The sequence below is a fragment of the Ahaetulla prasina genome, chromosome 14 (genome assembly GCF_028640845.1).
Source record: "Ahaetulla prasina isolate Xishuangbanna chromosome 14, ASM2864084v1, whole genome shotgun sequence".
Taxonomy (NCBI): Eukaryota; Metazoa; Chordata; class Lepidosauria; order Squamata; family Colubridae; genus Ahaetulla; species Ahaetulla prasina.
The window spans coordinates 5,999,687-6,016,335 of NC_080552.1; the positions used below are offsets into that span (position 1 = coordinate 5,999,687).

At 42.4% G+C, this 16,649-nt stretch overlaps 1 protein-coding gene across 1 annotated transcript in view; it reads left to right on the forward strand.

Annotated features, from left to right (window-relative positions):
* Nucleotides 1–14,235: 14,235 nt before the first annotated feature.
* Nucleotides 14,236–16,649, forward strand: part of MEIOB (meiosis specific with OB-fold) — a 43,676-nt gene continuing 41,262 nt past the window's right edge. The window contains exons 1-2 of the mRNA XM_058157462.1: nt 14,236–14,285; nt 14,489–14,579. The gene's annotated coding sequence lies outside the window, so the exon portion shown is untranslated. The remainder of the gene's footprint in view (nt 14,286–14,488; nt 14,580–16,649) is intronic.

Here is a 16,649-nt window from a genome sequence, read left to right on the forward strand (position 1 = left end):
GCCCAAAGGACTTGGGGACAGGAGTGGAGGCAGAAAAGCTATTTAAGAGAGGAAATGGGATGGTAGAAGTATGAGACTCAGAGTAACTCTGCCTTAAATACACTTGTAGGTAAAATTGGGCAAGAGAATTAATGAGGAGGCTTTCACGATTATGTTGCATTACCCTACTATCATAAGGATTTTTCCAGAAATCTAAGTGCTTCTTGTATCCTGAGTCTGCCAAATTCACAGGGCTTCACGGTAAAATTTTCAGAACATGTTTATTTACTCTTTTGATTTGTTTCATTGGCCTTAACTCAATCTGAGTGGATAATAGACCGTTGTGATGTGTGATTGGCACTTATGGTAGTGGTATAGGAGGGAGCTGGAAATGTCGAAATAGTGGTCACGATCATTAAAGATTAAAGGTCGCCTCCCCGCAATTTCCAAAGAAGAAAGAAATGAGAAGTAGGGAAGGAAGAAAATGTTATTTATTTGGAAAATTTATATAGCTGTGTGGGAAGCAATATCCATCTGGTTCCGTTCCAAACCGAAAAAAGACATTGGAAACATGGAGACTGATTGGAAAGATGGTTTAATGATGAAGCAGAACCACGTAGATGGTCCTGGGCAATGGTGAAATGTAAAATTTGTTACTACCGGTTTTGTGGGCATGGCTTGGTGGGGGAGGGGGGTAATGTGACTGGGAGGGCGTGGCCAACTTTTTTTTTTTTTACTTTTAAAAGCATTTTTTCTACAACCTCTTCGGCTGAAAAAAATGCTTTTAAAAAGTTCTGACGATCCCGGCTGAGTTGGCTGATCGTCAGAGGCTTTTGTTTTCTTTTAAAAGCATTTTTTTTTTTGCCTTTAAAAGAAAAAACTACCTCAGGCAATTCAGCTGGGATGGTCAGAGCCTTTTAAAAGCATTTTTTTCTACAACCTCTTTGGCTGAAGAGGTAGTAGAAAAAATGCTTTTAAAAGGTTTGACGATCCCAGCTGAGCTGCGTTATCATCAGAGGCTTTTTTTTTTTTTTTACTTTTAAAAACATTTTTTTTCAGCTGAAGAAAAGCTGCAGGAACTAGTAGCTTTTTTTTAGCGTCCTTTTTCCCCTCCCTAATTACTTGCATAGGGATTATTCTTTATACTATATATGTTGTTTGTATTTTTTTGTCATGGATTGCACCAGTGAGGCTAAAACCAATTTCGTTGTATACATTTTTTTTATTTATTTATTTTATTTGCATTTATATCCCGCCCTTCTCCGAAGACTCAGGGCGGCTTACACTATGTTAAGCAATAGTCTTCATTCTATTTGTATATTTATATACAAAGTCAACTTATTGTCCCCCCAACAATCTGGGTCCTCATTTTACCTACCTTATAAAGGATGGAAGGCTGAGTCAACCTTGGACCTGGTGGGACTAGAACCTGCAGTAATTGCAGGCAGCTGTGTTAATAACAGACAGAATTAGTCTTCTGAGCCACCAGAGGCCCCCTGAAATCTACTTACCTTCCCTACCAGTTCGGAAGTATCATCACATGGGATTTTGGACCCTCTGCGCATGTGCAGGTTACTTCCTGGTTAAAACAGGTACTTCAAAAACAGGTTACTTCCTGGTTAAAACCAGGAAGTAATGACGTACTGGTGGGGGGGTGGAGGTCCCGCTACAGTTTGCCCAAACCAGGGCGAACCGGTAGCATTTCACCCCTGGCTGTGGGCTATTAAGAAAGACTTGGGGACTGGTTTCTGCCTGTAAGAGCATGTTTCTTATTTCTCCTTTAGGGAAATAAAATATTCTGCCTTTTTAATATTTCCCAAAATATGTTATTCTTCTAGGAGGTGGAGGGAGGGGCTTCCTACAGCCCAAAGGACTTGGGGACAGGAGTGGAGGCAGAAAAGCTATTTAAGAGAGGAAATGGGATGGTAGAAGTATGAGACTCAGAGTAACTCTGCCTTAAATACACTTGTAGGTAAAATTGGGCAAGAGAATTAATGAGGAGGCTTTCACGATTATGTTGCATTACCCTACTATCATAAGGATTTTTCCAGAAATCTAAGTGCTTCTTGTATCCTGAGTCTGCCAAATTCACAGGGCTTCACGGTAAAATTTTCAGAACATGTTTATTTACTCTTTTGATTTGTTTCATTGGCCTTAACTCAATCTGAGTGGATAATAGACCGTTGTGATGTGTGATTGGCACTTATGGTAGTGGTATAGGAGGGAGCTGGAAATGTCGAAATAGTGGTCACGATCATTAAAGATTAAAGGTCGCCTCCCCGCAATTTCCAAAGAAGAAAGAAATGAGAAGTAGGGAAGGAAGAAAATGTTATTTATTTGGAAAATTTATATAGCTGTGTGGGAAGCAATATCCATCTGGTTCCGTTCCAAACCGAAAAAAGACATTGGAAACATGGAGACTGATTGGAAAGATGGTTTAATGATGAAGTGGAACCACATAGATGGTCCTGGGCAGTGGTGAAATGTAAAATTTGTTACTACTGGTTTTGTGGGCATGGCTTGGTGGAGGAGGGGGGTAATGTGACTGGGTGGGCGTAGCCAACTTTTTTTTTTTTTACTTTTAAAAGCATTTTTTCTACAACCTCTTCAGCTGAAAAAATGCTTTTAAAAAGGCTCTGGTGATCCCAGCTGAGTTGGCTGATCGTCAGAGGCTTTTGTTTTCTTTTAAAAGCATTTTTTTTTTGCCTTTAAAAGAAAAAACTACCTCAGGCAATTCAGCTGGGATGGTCAGAGCCTTTTAAAAGCATTTTTTTCTACAACCTCTTTGGCTGAAGAGGTAGTAGAAAAAATGCTTTTAAAAGGTTTGACGATCCCAGCTGAGCTGCGCGATCATCAGAGGCTTTTTTTTTTTTTTACTTTTAAAAACATTTTTTTTCAGCTGAAGAAAAGCTGCAGGAACTAGTAGCTTTTTTTTTTGCGTCCTTTTTCCCCTCCCTAATTACTTGCATATGGATTATTCTTTATACTATATATGTTGTTTGTATTTTTTTGTCATAGATTGCACCAGTGAGGCTAAAACCAATTTCGTTGTATACATTTTTTTTAATTTATTTTTTTAATTTGCATTTATATCCCACCCTTCTCCGAAGACTCAGGGCGGCTTACACTATGTTAGCAATAGTCTTCATTCTATTTGTATATTTATATACAAAGTCAACTTATTGCCCCCAACAATCTGGGTCCTCATTTTACCTACCTTATAAAGGATGGAAGGCTGAGTCAACCTTGGGCCTGGTGGGACTAGAACCTGCAGTAATTGCAGGCAGCTGTGTTAATAACAGACTGTCTTACCAGTCTGAGCCACAGAGGCCCCTATACATGATGTGCAATGACAATAATGGCTATACCATACTAGGTATGTTCAACCTAATGAAGAAAAGACTAAGTGGAGGCATGATAGCAGTATTGCAATACTTAAAGGGCTGTCACAGGGAAGAGGATGTAGAATTATTTTCCATAGCAACTTTCACTGCCCACTCTAGCATCATCAATTAGGTTCAGGCAAGATGTTTTCATAAAGGTCAGTCCAAGCAGAGTTTGGTATGCGGCTCTCTCCTTCTTCCAACTTAGTGACCTTGAGGCAGCGTCTCAAGGAGACACAGCACTTATTTTCATTTCCCCAAGCATTCCCCGCTTTGTTCCTCCTCCCCACAGTTCATGGCAGTCTATCACCACATAGCTGTTGTGCCTCGCCCGCTTTCCCCGCAGCCGGGGCCTTCTTATCTGCTTCCGAACGCTGAGGAATGTCCTAGCATGCCTCCCGGCCCCAGCCCTGGCTCCATGCCCAGACAGGCTGAGGAAGAAGAAGCACCTCCAGCCCCCAGCTCTGGCTCCATGCCCAGGCAAACAGAGCAACTAGACCCCTCCCCCTCCCCCACAGCATGTGAGCCTGAGGAAGGTCAATTACCAACAGCTGCAGACTGGAGTGACCCTCGCTTCAGGAGATTAGATAAGCGGCGGCAACAGAAGGAAGGGAGGGGCAGGCCGTGATAAGTGCTGAGTCATGGAGCCACACCCCATGGCCTATATAAAGGATCTGCTTTCTGGTATTCTCTGAGTCAGGCAAAGTCTACCTTATCTTGCTGAAATCACTTTCTGGTCTCCTGCCTGCCTTGAGAACTTTGCTAGGACTTTGGCAGAGCTGCAGAGGATTCGGATTTCCCTGACCCGGCCGTCAGCGGAGGAGTGGGACACAACAATAGCAGCGAAGCACAAGCCAAGCGTAAAGTGGCAGTCAACACAAGCCATTCAGTTGTCAGATCTTCAGAGGTGGCTGTTGTGGAATCAAGACTGTCCAGATCAGGGGTCTCCAACCTTGGCAACTTTAAGCCCGGTGGACTTCAACTCCCAGAATTCTGGGAGTTGAAGTCCTCCAGGCTTAAAGTTGCCAAGGTTGGAGACCTCTGGTCCAGATGATAAGCACAAAAACTTAGGTCTTGCCATTCCTGCTACCCTGCATCCTCAAGGCATCTAAAACACGGAGGGCTGGCCAAAGAAATTCCACTACAAATCCAGAAAGGGAATGAAGCATGGAAAATTCTCCGGCGCTGCAAAACTTCACTATTTCTCTCATTTCTGTCTCTCAGCAGATTGGGGGATCCAGTGCTGGAAAGACAAAGAAGGAAATGGAGGAATTTTGCAGCTGGTGCTCTGGTTAAAAGGCTGGGAAGTAACGAAGCATCGTCGGGGTAAGATGGCTGAAGGCCTATATAAGAGTCAGCTTTTAATTAGAAGCCTTGGAATCCCACTCCAGCTGGTTCATGGAATTGTCCCATACTGGAATGGTTTAAGAACAATTCTTTTCCGCAAGGATTCTTTCTTCTTCTTCTTCTTTCATCGTAAGTTCTCCCTCCCTCCCTCTCTCTCTCTCTCTCACACACATGTGCTATTTGTTCCATATGTACCTCTTTATAGTTTGAAAGTAGGCAAGCATGCCTGAACCTTCACCACGACGTCAAGCCTCTATCCTCGTTCGTAAGGTGAAATGTTCTTCTTTGAAATTGGAAGCAAAAATGCAGGACCACTTCATAGAATATAGAATCCCAGGGCTGGAAGGGACTTTGGGAGGTCTTCTAGTCCAACCCCCTGCCGCGAAGTAGGAGTTCTTATACCAGCCTGGACAAAGGGTTATCCAACCTCTTCTTGAAAATTGTTGTCTTAAAACTCTTTCTCGTTCCATTCCGATGTTCAGCTTCTTTGCAGCATATCTTTAGATTAAAACCCCTGCCCTTTTCCTGCACTTGACTGGAGTTTGGAGTTGAAATAAATCTTCTTCCTCTTTTTTTTTTTTAATTGAAAAAGTTTTAACATTTTTCCCCGTTTCCCCCCCTCCCCCCTTCAAAACTCCCTTCCCCTCCCCTTCAACCTCCCCTCCCCGGTTTCCCAGTCAATCACAAGGTATTGTTATACATAAACCAAACATAGAGTAAAATTTTCCCTTCTAATCCAATTAACCTCATCCAAATCTTTTCATTTCCCAACACCCCCCATTACATAAAATAATACTTCCTAATTATTCAGAGGCAATCTGATATTTCTTAATCTGATATCTGTTTTGTAAATAATCAATCCATTTTTTCCATTCAATTAAATATCTTTCCTGCGTATTGTCTTTCAAAAAAGCTGAGATTTTAGCCATCTCAGCCAAGTTAGTGACTTTCAATATCCATTCTTCTATTGTAGGTAACTCTTTTTTCTTCCAATATTGTCCAATCAACAGCCTTGCTGCTGTTATTAAGTTCAAAATCAATTTAATCTCAGTCACTGTACAATCCGTTATAATTCCCAAAAGGAAAAATTGTGGCAGGAACTTTATCTTCTTCTTCAGGACATTTTGAATAATCCACCAAATTCTTATCCAAAAGGCCTTAATTTTCTTGCAAGTCCACCAAATATGAAAATATGTAGCGTCATCACAGTCACATCTCCAACATTTCGCTTGGATATCAGGATACGTACATGATAATTTTTTAGGATCTAAGTGCCATCTATAAAACATCTTATAAAAATTTTCCCTTAAATTCTGTGCTTGTGTAAACTTAACATTTCTAACCCAGATTTTCTCCCGTGTTTCCAACATTATTGGTTCCTGAATATTCTGTGCCCATTTTATCATACAATCCTTTACCAAATCCTTTTCCGAATCTATTTCAAGTAACACATTATACAATCTCTTTATATGCTCCTGGGCCTGATTTCTAATTTGCTTTATTAATTTTCCTCCCTTTGCATTATACCAATTTTTTGATCTTCTATCTTCTTCTTCCTCTTTTGATATCTGCTTCAACTATTTTCAATACCTTAACAGAGAGCAATTACATCTTGCTCTTTTTTCTTCTTCTTTCTTTTGCAATTTAGCATATTTGTGTTCCTTTTTAATCATGTCACACACACTTCCTAACCAGAAGTAGGTTTCAGCAGGTTCTGACCAGTTCTGGCAGAAATTTTGAGTAGTTTGGAGAACCGGTAGTAAAAATTCTGACTGGCCCCACCCCCAACTATTCTCTGCCTCCTACATCCAAGCTGATCGGAGGAAATGGGGATTTTGCATTTGAGAGGGGTGGGAATGGAGATTTTACACTATCCTTCCCCTGTCATGCCCACCAAGCCATGCCACACCCACCAAGCCACAGCCACAGAACCAGGAAAAAAAATTTGAAACCCACCACTGTTCCTAACAGATAGGAAGCAGCAGGGGAAGCTAAGCAGAATCATATCGGATACCTGTACAATTAGCACAGCCCCCCCACCCCCAAGGCTGTGTGGTCTCCCCACTTCTCTTCTCTTTGTATACCAATGACTGCATCTCTAACGATCCATCTGTTAAACTACTGAAGTTCACAGATGACACAACAGTAATCAGTCTCGTTCGAGACAATGATGAATCCGCATACAGATGGGAGGTTGAACGACTAGCCTCGTGGTGTGAGCGGAACAATCTGAAACTGAACACACTCAAAAAGATACTACGTTAGAAAATGGAGAATCAGAAGAACAAAACTGTTGGATAACCTTGCCAAGGAATCCTATGTAAAATTACCATTGACTTCAAGGAGTCAAAACCTCTATCTCCTATGTCCCCAATATTTGTCTTCTCTGACCTGCCTTACTTGAGATTAAAATCCTGCAGTCAAGCGCCAGGGAAATCAGGAGATACAGGCAGTTCAAATGTGTATAAAGATTCATTGCAAGCTTAAGCTCTCTACAAGAATCCAAACTACTAACAGCCAAAGCAATTTAGCGATGGATAAGGAATTCATGGTGGGATGGACTTAAGATCTCTTGTTGGTGCGAAGGGACTCATGACTGATGATGCGTGGTATCTGAAAGCAGCAAGGAGGTGTAGAATTGCTCTGTCCATCTTACGTATTTGTACAATACTGGTGAGATGAGGCTACTGCCCAATACCTTGAAGGAAACATTTATTGTGAAAGCTGCAAGCCCGTTTTTGTTCCTACGACCATCTATGTCTTAACCAGCCTATCCGTATCAGTCACAAGTTCTGTGTGTGTGTGAAATGCAAATTTGTTTGCTACTGGTTCTGAGGGCGTGGCTTGGGGGGGTCATGTGACTGGGTGGGTGTGGCCAACTTTTTTTAAAAAAACTTTTTAAAGCATTTTTTATTACCGGTTTGGGTGAATAGGTAATAAAAAAAAAAGAGTCCGACAATCACAGCTGTGCCGCGCGATCGTTGGAACCTTTTTTTTACTTTTCTAAAGCATTTTTTACTACCTATGACCAGTAGTAAAAATATATTTTAAAAAAGTAAAAAAAAAAGGTTCCAAATCTTCCGACGATCACACAGCACAGATAACAACAACGACAACAACGACAACAACAACAACAGAGTTGGAAGGGACCTTGGAGGCCTTCTAGTCCAACCCCCTGCCCAGGCAGGAAACCCTACACCATCTCAGACAGATGGTTATCCAACATCTTCTTAAAAATTTCCAGTGTTGGAGCATTCACAACTTCTGCAGGCAAGTCGTTCCACTGATTAATTGTTCTAACCGTCAGGAACTTTCTCCTTAGTTCTAAGTTGCTTCTTTCCTTGATCAGTTTCCACCCATTTCTTCTTGTCCTACCCTCAGGTGCTTTGGAGAATAGTTTGACTCCCACTTCTCTGTGACAGCCCCTGAGATATTGGAACACTGGTATCATGTCCCCCCTAGTCCTTCTTTTCATTAAACTAGACATACCCAGTTCCTGCAACCGTTCTTCATATGTTTTAGCCTCCAGTTCCCTAATCATCTTTGTTGCTCTTCTCTGCACTCTTTCTAGAGTCTCAACATCTTTTTTACATCGTGGCGACCAAAACTGAATCAGCTGTGCTGCACGATCGTCGGAACCTTTTTTTAACTTTTTAAAGCATTTTTTTACTACTGGTTCGCCCAAACTGGTCGTTTTTATCACTACTGTTTCGCCCGAACCGGAGCGAACCAGTAGCATTTCACCCCTGTGTTACGTGCGGTTGCATGCGAGTGAATGTAAAAAGCTACAAAAGCAGCAGGACTTTTTTTAAAAAACAAAATCGATGCTCTGATTTACAGATCTGTGTTTTAATTTTGTTTCTCTCCTTTCTGCTTCTCCCTCTGGCCTTTTGCCTGACATTGACGGGGTGACATCTGGCGTGAAAGCCAAACCACCTAACGTGAACATGACTTAGCCATGTCAAACAAGGCAGAAGGTAGAAATCAATGGCCATCTCTAAGCACCGCTAATCAAATATTGATGGGTTGGCGCATTCGAAGGGCAGCAGGCAGCAGGGCAGGGAAAAGGAGCCCCCTTGTTCATTCATTCGGTGGTATTTTTAAAAAATAGCAAAAGACAATAAGGTGCACCTTTAAGTGCTTGTAACTGCATGGACACACTGCAGACCACACTGGGATTCATTTAACAAATAAATATTAAACTATGGGCAGCTTTTGTTATTATTTTTTAAAATAATTTTTTATTAAACATACCATGTCTCCCCAAAAATAAGATCCTGTCTTATATTTTTTTGAACCCCAAAATAAGCGCTTGGCCTTATTTTTGGGGAAGTTTTATTATTTTGGGGCGCATGGAGCAAGACGGGGCTCCTCTTGCCATCTTACCTGATTTCCAGCTCTGTCTCCCTAACCCTAACCAGAGGAAATGGCAGGGACCGGCTGCGCATGGATTTAAATATTTTCGGGGAGGGCTTATTTTACCACATGTATGTATGTATGAGAGCATATGCACCAAGACAAATTCCTTGTGTGTCCAATCACACTTGGCCAATAAAAATTCTATTCTATTCTATTCTATTCTATTCTATTCTATTCTATTCTATTCTATTCTAAAAGCCCGATTGGGCTTATTATCAGGGGATGTCTTATTTTAGGGGAAACAGGGTATTTTAATCTTTACACCACGTTTCCGCTCTTTACAGCGTTCCAGTATCGGTATCACTCCTATTTACATAGTTTCCAATTTTATAGATTACTATTCTATATATTATATAATTATTTAATTGTATAAATTTAAATTGTAGCAATATTTGTAACTATATACACTATTTTTCCATTTTAATATGACTCTTAAGTAATCTTTCTGTATGGACTTTACATCTATTTTCTAACCAATTGTACCATATATTCCAAATCTTATAATATTCCGTTTCTTCTCTTATCTTTTAGTTCCATGGTTAACCTGTCCGTCTCTGCGCAATCAAGCACCTTTTTTATTATCTTTGCATTAGAAGGAGCGTTATCTTGTTCCCAATTTTAAGCAAAAGTAATTCTAAAGCGGTTATTAAATGGAGTATAATATATTGGAGTTTTTTACATGAGTTTTCTCTTATTATGCCGAATAAAAATAATTCCGGTTTCAACTCAATTTTTTGTTTCGTAATTTCTTCTAACCATTTCTTTATTTTGACCCAATATTTCCTAGCTTTTGGGCAAGTACACCACATATGGAAGAATGTTCCTTGTTTGTGATTACCTCTCCAACATTCCGCCAATCTATTTGGAAATATTTTCGCCAGTCCTGCTGGGGGTGAATGCCAATGATAAAAAATTTTGTATACATTTTCTTTGTAGGCTGCTGACATTGTTAATTTGTATTTCTTCTCCCATAGTTTTTCCCAGTGTTCTAATTCAATATTATACCCAAAATTTTTAGCCCAAACTCTGATTACAAACCTGCGCTGCCTTGTGGCTATATCTACTACTGGAAAAGGCTTCAGGAGTCAACCTCGAGGCAAAATCCGGAGCTGTAGGAAGAGGGAAACCATGAAAAGATTCAACATTAAAATTAAGAATTTGGTAAAAATGACTAAAATGCAACTGGCTGGGGGCGGAATCTTCAATTAATGAATTGAAAATGGAACTGACTTCCAATAAAGAAATATACATTATATTTGTGTATGGATGGATGGATGGATGCAGGGTTGAAATGCTACTGATTCACTCTGGTTCGGGCGAACCCGCAGTGATAAAAACTACCGGTTCAGGCGAACAGGTAGTAAAAAAAAGCTATCATCTAGCAAAGCTAAATTGTGCGGCATAGCTGATCCCCCGCTTCACTGTTCTACTTACCTTCCCAAGCCTCCTTTTGGTGTGTATTGTTCATGCGCGCACTTAGTGAGCGCTTGGCACACAGTGTGCATGCGCGGCCAGCAAACTGGTAGCAAACCAGTTCAGATTTGACTACTGGATGGATGGATGGATGAAGGGGTGTGTGTGTGTGTATACACACATACATACACACATGCTGTTTACCTGAAAATAAGACCTATCTCAAAAATAAGTCCTAGCATGTTTTTACGCATGTACCTAATATAAGCCCTACCCCAAAAGTAAACCATACTTAAGAGCCTGCGCAGCCAGCTGCCCACCTATTCCATCTGGTTCTTTGCGATGCTGCAACAACAAGGAGAGGCAGGGGTAGTGGAACAGCCTCACACGCTCTGCACTGAATTACCTCAGGGCCCCTGAAGCCAGGCTATCCCTGCCTCAACACCTGCCTCGCAGCAGCAGCACCAACAACCATGTGCACCAGGAGCCCATGTGGTTTCCAGCCCACTTGTTCATGGCCTCAATGGAGCAGGAAGCCAAATGGTGTGGTGGTGCCATGACCACGAGGTGAAGCAGGTGCTGGGTAATGGATGGCCTGGTTGCGGGGGCCCTGAGGTAAGCCATTGTGGGGCATGTGGGGCAGCTACACCTTCCCTGCCTCCCAGAGGCAGCATTGTCCTTCTCCACCACAAGCAAACAGAAGAATTGGGCTTCCCTTACATGGGAGTGGGGGAAGACACCCCAAAAATAAGCCCTAAGGTGTAGCTTATTTTGGGACCCAGAAGAAAATAAGACCAGGTCTTAAGGGGAAACACCGTGTGTGTGTGTGTGTGTGTGTGTGTGTGTGTGTGTGTGTGTGTGTGTGTGTGTGTGTCTGTGTGTGTGTTGGATTGCTGGAAAATCCTTTGAGGCTTGCAGTAGAAAAGTGACAATATTTGCAGAGCCTTTCCAAGTAATCATAACATAACATAACATAACATAACATAACATAACATAACATAACATAACATAACATAACATAACATAACATAACATAACATAACATAACATAACATAACATAACATAACAACAGAGTTGGAAGGGACCTTGGAGGCCTTCTAGTCCAACCCCCTGCCCAGGCAGGAAACCCTACACCATCTCAGTCAGATGGTTATCCAACATTTTCTTAAAAATTTCCAGTGTTGGAGCATTCACAACTTCTGCAGGCAAGTCGTTCCACTTATTAATTGTTCTAACTGTCAGGAAATTTCTCCTTAGTTCTAAGTTGCTTCTTTCCTTGATCAGTTTCCACCCATTGCTTCTTGTTCTACCCTCAGGTGCTTTGGAGAACAGCCCGACTCCCTCTTCTTTGTGGCAACCCCTGAGATATTGGAACACAGCTATCATGTCTCCCCTAGTCCTTCTTTTTATTAAACTAGACATACCCAGTTCCTGCAACCGTTCTTCATATGTTTTAGCCTCCAGTCCCCTAATCATCTTTGTTGCTCTTCTCTGCACTCTTTCTAGAGTCTCAACATCTTTTTTACATCGTGGCGATCAAAACTGGATGCAATATTCCAAGTGTGGCCTTACCAAGGCATTATAAAGTGGCACTAATACTTCACGTGATCTTGATTCTATCCCTCTGTTTATGCAGCCCAGAACTGTGTTGGCTTTTTTAGCAGCTGCTGCACACTGCTGGCTCATATCTAAATGGTTATCCACTAGGACTCCAAGATCCCTCTCCAAGATCCCTCTAATCCTCACCTCCATTGGAGTCCCTGGCAGAATTAAGGAGTTGCAATTCTGAAAATCCTTCTAATGCTTCACCCCTCTCCTGGGTTGAGTGGCGCTCTGTGTAAAGAGTTCACAAATCTGAAAATCTGTCTTAGCAAAAAGAAAGGATCTTTTCCTCTAAGCAGACAGGATTGGGTCCCATTCGCAGATGAGCAAGAGACGCCAGGCTGTGCTTCCCAATGGGTAAAGGAAGGTCAAATTGCCCAAGGGGCCCAGCAGAGAAGCAAGTGAACTTCTGGGGCCTCTTGAAGAGAAGACCAAGGGGAGACGTGATGGCAGTCTTCCAATACTTGAAGGGCTGCCACAGAGAAGAGGGTGTTGATCCTCCAAAGCAGCTGAGGGAAGGACACGGAGCAGTGGGTGGAAGCTCATCAGAGAGTTCCAACCCTGGAAATAAGGAGGAATTTCCTCACAGTAACAACCAGTGGTGGGATTCAGCCACTTCGCACCTATTCGGGAGAACCGGTTGTTAACTTTCTAAGTAGTTTGGAGAACCGGTTGTTGGAAGAAATCTCCTTTTGTTTTTTTCCACTTTATAGGGCTATCTGGTGTTGTTTCTAGCCTAATCTTTATTGTCCTGCTTACAGAAATCGCCTCTCTGGTTAACCCTTGCTACCTTGTAACAGCTAAGGCGAAGCGCCCATCGATGAGAGTGATGTTGAGTTGGCCATGCCCACATGGTCACATGTCCACTGAGCCACGCCTATCTAGCTGGTCATCAGGGCAGAAACTGGTTGTTAAATTATTTGAATCCCACCACTGGTAACAACCATTAAGCAGTGGAACAGTTTGTTTCCAAGATTCGATTGTGCTCCATTGTTGAGATTTTCAAGAAAAAATTGGGCAACCATCTGTCTGAGATGGTAGGAGGAGCCCTTCCTTGGGCAGGGAGTTGATCTAAAATCGCTTCCCGCCCTTGGATGTCATGATTCTCTCTGTGCTTTGTGACACAATTAAGGTGCTTCTCCGTTGTTCATGAACAGACAACTTCTCACCATGAAATGCAGAGGCCAAAAGGCCACCAAAGGAGCCAGCCACTGGCCACTCCTAGTCCCAAGTGAGCTGCCCTCCTTGTGTAGGTATAGAAAATGGCCATTGTTTACCTGGTTGCCGAGGGAACGAGGTTGTCATTTGCCCTGAAAAGCCACTAGCCAGTGCACAGCTGCCCATTCTCCCTTCGTGCAGTGAAAGTGCAAGCAACTCGTTGGTCATGGCTGTTAGAAGGCTTTTCAGAGTAAGTGTGGCCATCTCAGCCGCCAAGAAACTGGCAGTAGAGGGCAGGGATGAAATGTAAAATTTGTTACTACCGGTTCTGTGGGCGTGGCTTGGTGGTGGTGGGGTAATGTGACTTGATGGGTGTGGCCAACTTTTTTTTTTTTTTTTACTATTAAAAGCATTTTTTCAAAAAAAAAATGCTTTTAAAAGCCTGTGATGATCAGGCAACTCCGCTGGGATCGGCAGAGGAAAAAAAGTTTTTAAAAGGTTTGGACGATCCCAGCGGAGTTGCCTGATCGCCAGAACCCTTTAAAAACATTTTTTCTACAACCTCTTCCGCCGAAGAGCTTGTAGAAAACATACTTTTAAAGGGTTCTGATGATCAGGCAACTCAGCTGGGATCGCCAGAGGGAAAAAAATGTTTTTAAAGGGTTCTGACGATCCCAGTTGAGCCGCGCGATGATCAGAGGCTTTTTTTTTACTTTTAAAAGCAAGAAGAAAAATGCTTTTAAAAGTAAAAAAAAAAAAAACTCTGCTGGGTGGGGCAGGAATTTTTGCTACCAGTTCTCTGAACCACCAGATTGGGCGATCTGCTCCGAACCGGGAGCCTTTTACCCCTGGCAGAGAGGGAAATCATGCTTCTCAATTCTTCTGACTGACTCATGTCTATTTTTCTTCACAGAACATCTGGAAAAACACCTTTTCTGTTGTCTGAAAAGCAACATTGAAGACCTTCCTGTGCCTCCTGAAAGGTACCACCCACTTCTTCTTAAACCCCAGGCATGGTGGGACAACATTGTGGGACTGCAGAGTCTGTAAGAGCCTCTCCACAAAATGGCTTCCTGTCCAGAAGGGGCTTCGGGCAAAAAGATGGGCAGGCTGACTGGCCAGGCTGAGAAAGGAAAGGCTCAGCTAGATGGATGTTCTTTGAATGTCACCTTCTTCTTTTGGTCAGGACTGATGAGGCACAGGAACCGGATGACCAGCAGGGAGAATTGGAGAAACATCTTCATGTGTCTGATGGAGGCACATCTTCTATTCCAGGGGTAAGGATGCTTCTGCAACATGGGCAGTGGGTGTTCATGCTTCAAAACCGGGTGGGGGAAGGAAGGAATTCCCACTTGGGGGGAACCTGGCCAGCCTAGAAAACTGAAGAAGAGTTCCTTGGATTCATGGGAAACCCTTGATGGCTTGGAAGGGAAAATCCTGGGAAATACTAAGGAAGAGCCAGTTTGAGCCTCTTCCTCATTTCCCATGATTTGCTGTCTCTTTGCCCTTTGTAATGCAGCCCTTCCCTCATGGGGAAGATAAACTTTCCACCACATGGAGAGGACTTTGAATGAATGCCTTCATTGAACGATTGTCACTTGCAAGTTGTGATGGGTGCTCCTGCCACCGCCCGGAGTCCCAGGAAGGAAGATGTCCGGCCGCCTCTCATTTTAAGGAGGTTAGTGTTCTCAGATGAGGAATTCTGAAGCCCTAATGAGAAGGGCTAGAAGAAAGGTTTGCAGAGGGGAGTATTTACAAGAAAGGGAGTATTTACAAGAATACAACAAAATACCTTATGCCACCAGACTTGAAATCTTGAGTTTAGAAAACTTAGAACTCCGCCGCCTCCGACAGGACCTGTGTTTAACACACAGAATCATCTATTGCAATGTCCTTCCTGTTGAAGACTAATTCAGCTTCAATCGCAACAATACAAGAGCAAACAATAGATTTAAACTTAATATAAACCGCTCCAATCTTGCTTGCAGAAAATATGACTTCTGTAACAGAGTTATTAATACTTGGAACACACTACCTGACTCTGTGGTCTCTTCTCAAAATCCCCAAAGCTTTAACTAAAAACTGTCTACTATTGACCTCACCCCATTCCTAAGAGGTCCGTAAGGGGCGTGCATAAGAGCACCAGCGTGCCTACCGTTCCTGTCCTATTGTTTCCTTTCATTATATCCAATTAATATAGTTATTACATACTTATATATATGCTTCTATATTAATAATTACTTTCATGCTTATGCTTATATATACTGTTGTGACAAAATAAATAAATAAATAAATAAATAAATAAATAAATAAATAAATAAATAAATAAATAAAACCTTTGCCAGACCTATACCTGATTACTGCTCACCTGCCTGGAACCCTCACTGTATTTCAGACATTTAAGCAAAAGTGGTGCGGGGTGTATGTTTCCAGGTACCTTCCTTTAAGACCTGCTAAAAAGCTCTTTTCCCATTAAAACGTAGACGTTCCCTTGATCCCAATGTTCCTCCGTTTTGCTTTCTTTTTATAACTGGAAGACAGATAGAAATCTAAAGAAATCCATCCAAGAAAAGGAATTTCCCACCCGACTCTGCAGGCACTCTGCTTGGCCTGAGAGACGGGACGGATGGTTGCTGCCAATGATTAAATTCTCCATTTAATGCAGGCTGAAACAGGGTCTTCTCTTTCCCTACCCATCCTAGCCCCGTGCCCCCAAACGGTCTCCTGATCAAAGCCGCTGGACTGACTATTACACTCCCCCCCCCGCCCGATCCGCCCCCCCGCCCACCCTTCTGAAAGGGAGCCAGGAAATGAAGGGCCTTTTCAATCCCAAAAAGTTTCCCAGCTTGAAACTCCACTGCCTGTCAAATGCAATGATATGCCTGGTCTTCTTTTCCACTGTATTGAATTCCCTCCCCTCCCACCTTCTCGAAAGGGAAGATGGGGGAGGTGGGCAGGAAATCTATAGGAAAAAAAAAACCTAAAATGAAACTTTTAACACTGAGCATCATAAAGAAATGGATGGAAAGCCCTACCAGATGGAACAGCAAGAAGGTAAAAGGCATGCGGAAGGCCCACAGTACGAAGCAATCCAAGCAAAAAAACAAACACATATCAGCCAAACCCTCACCCTGTTCTCAAATTTCTGGAGCACTGATGAATTATCTTTATGAATAAATTCACAATTCCAGAAGCAACAGACCTGCATGCTGATCAGAGGGGGAAATGTCCTTTTTCCCCTGCACGCTGTGGAACAAAGCAATTTTTTTTTTAAAAAAAAGGTGCCAAAATGTATTTGAAAACCCATTTCTATTCCTTGCTCCTTCTTACCACCGGTCTCTTCCAAT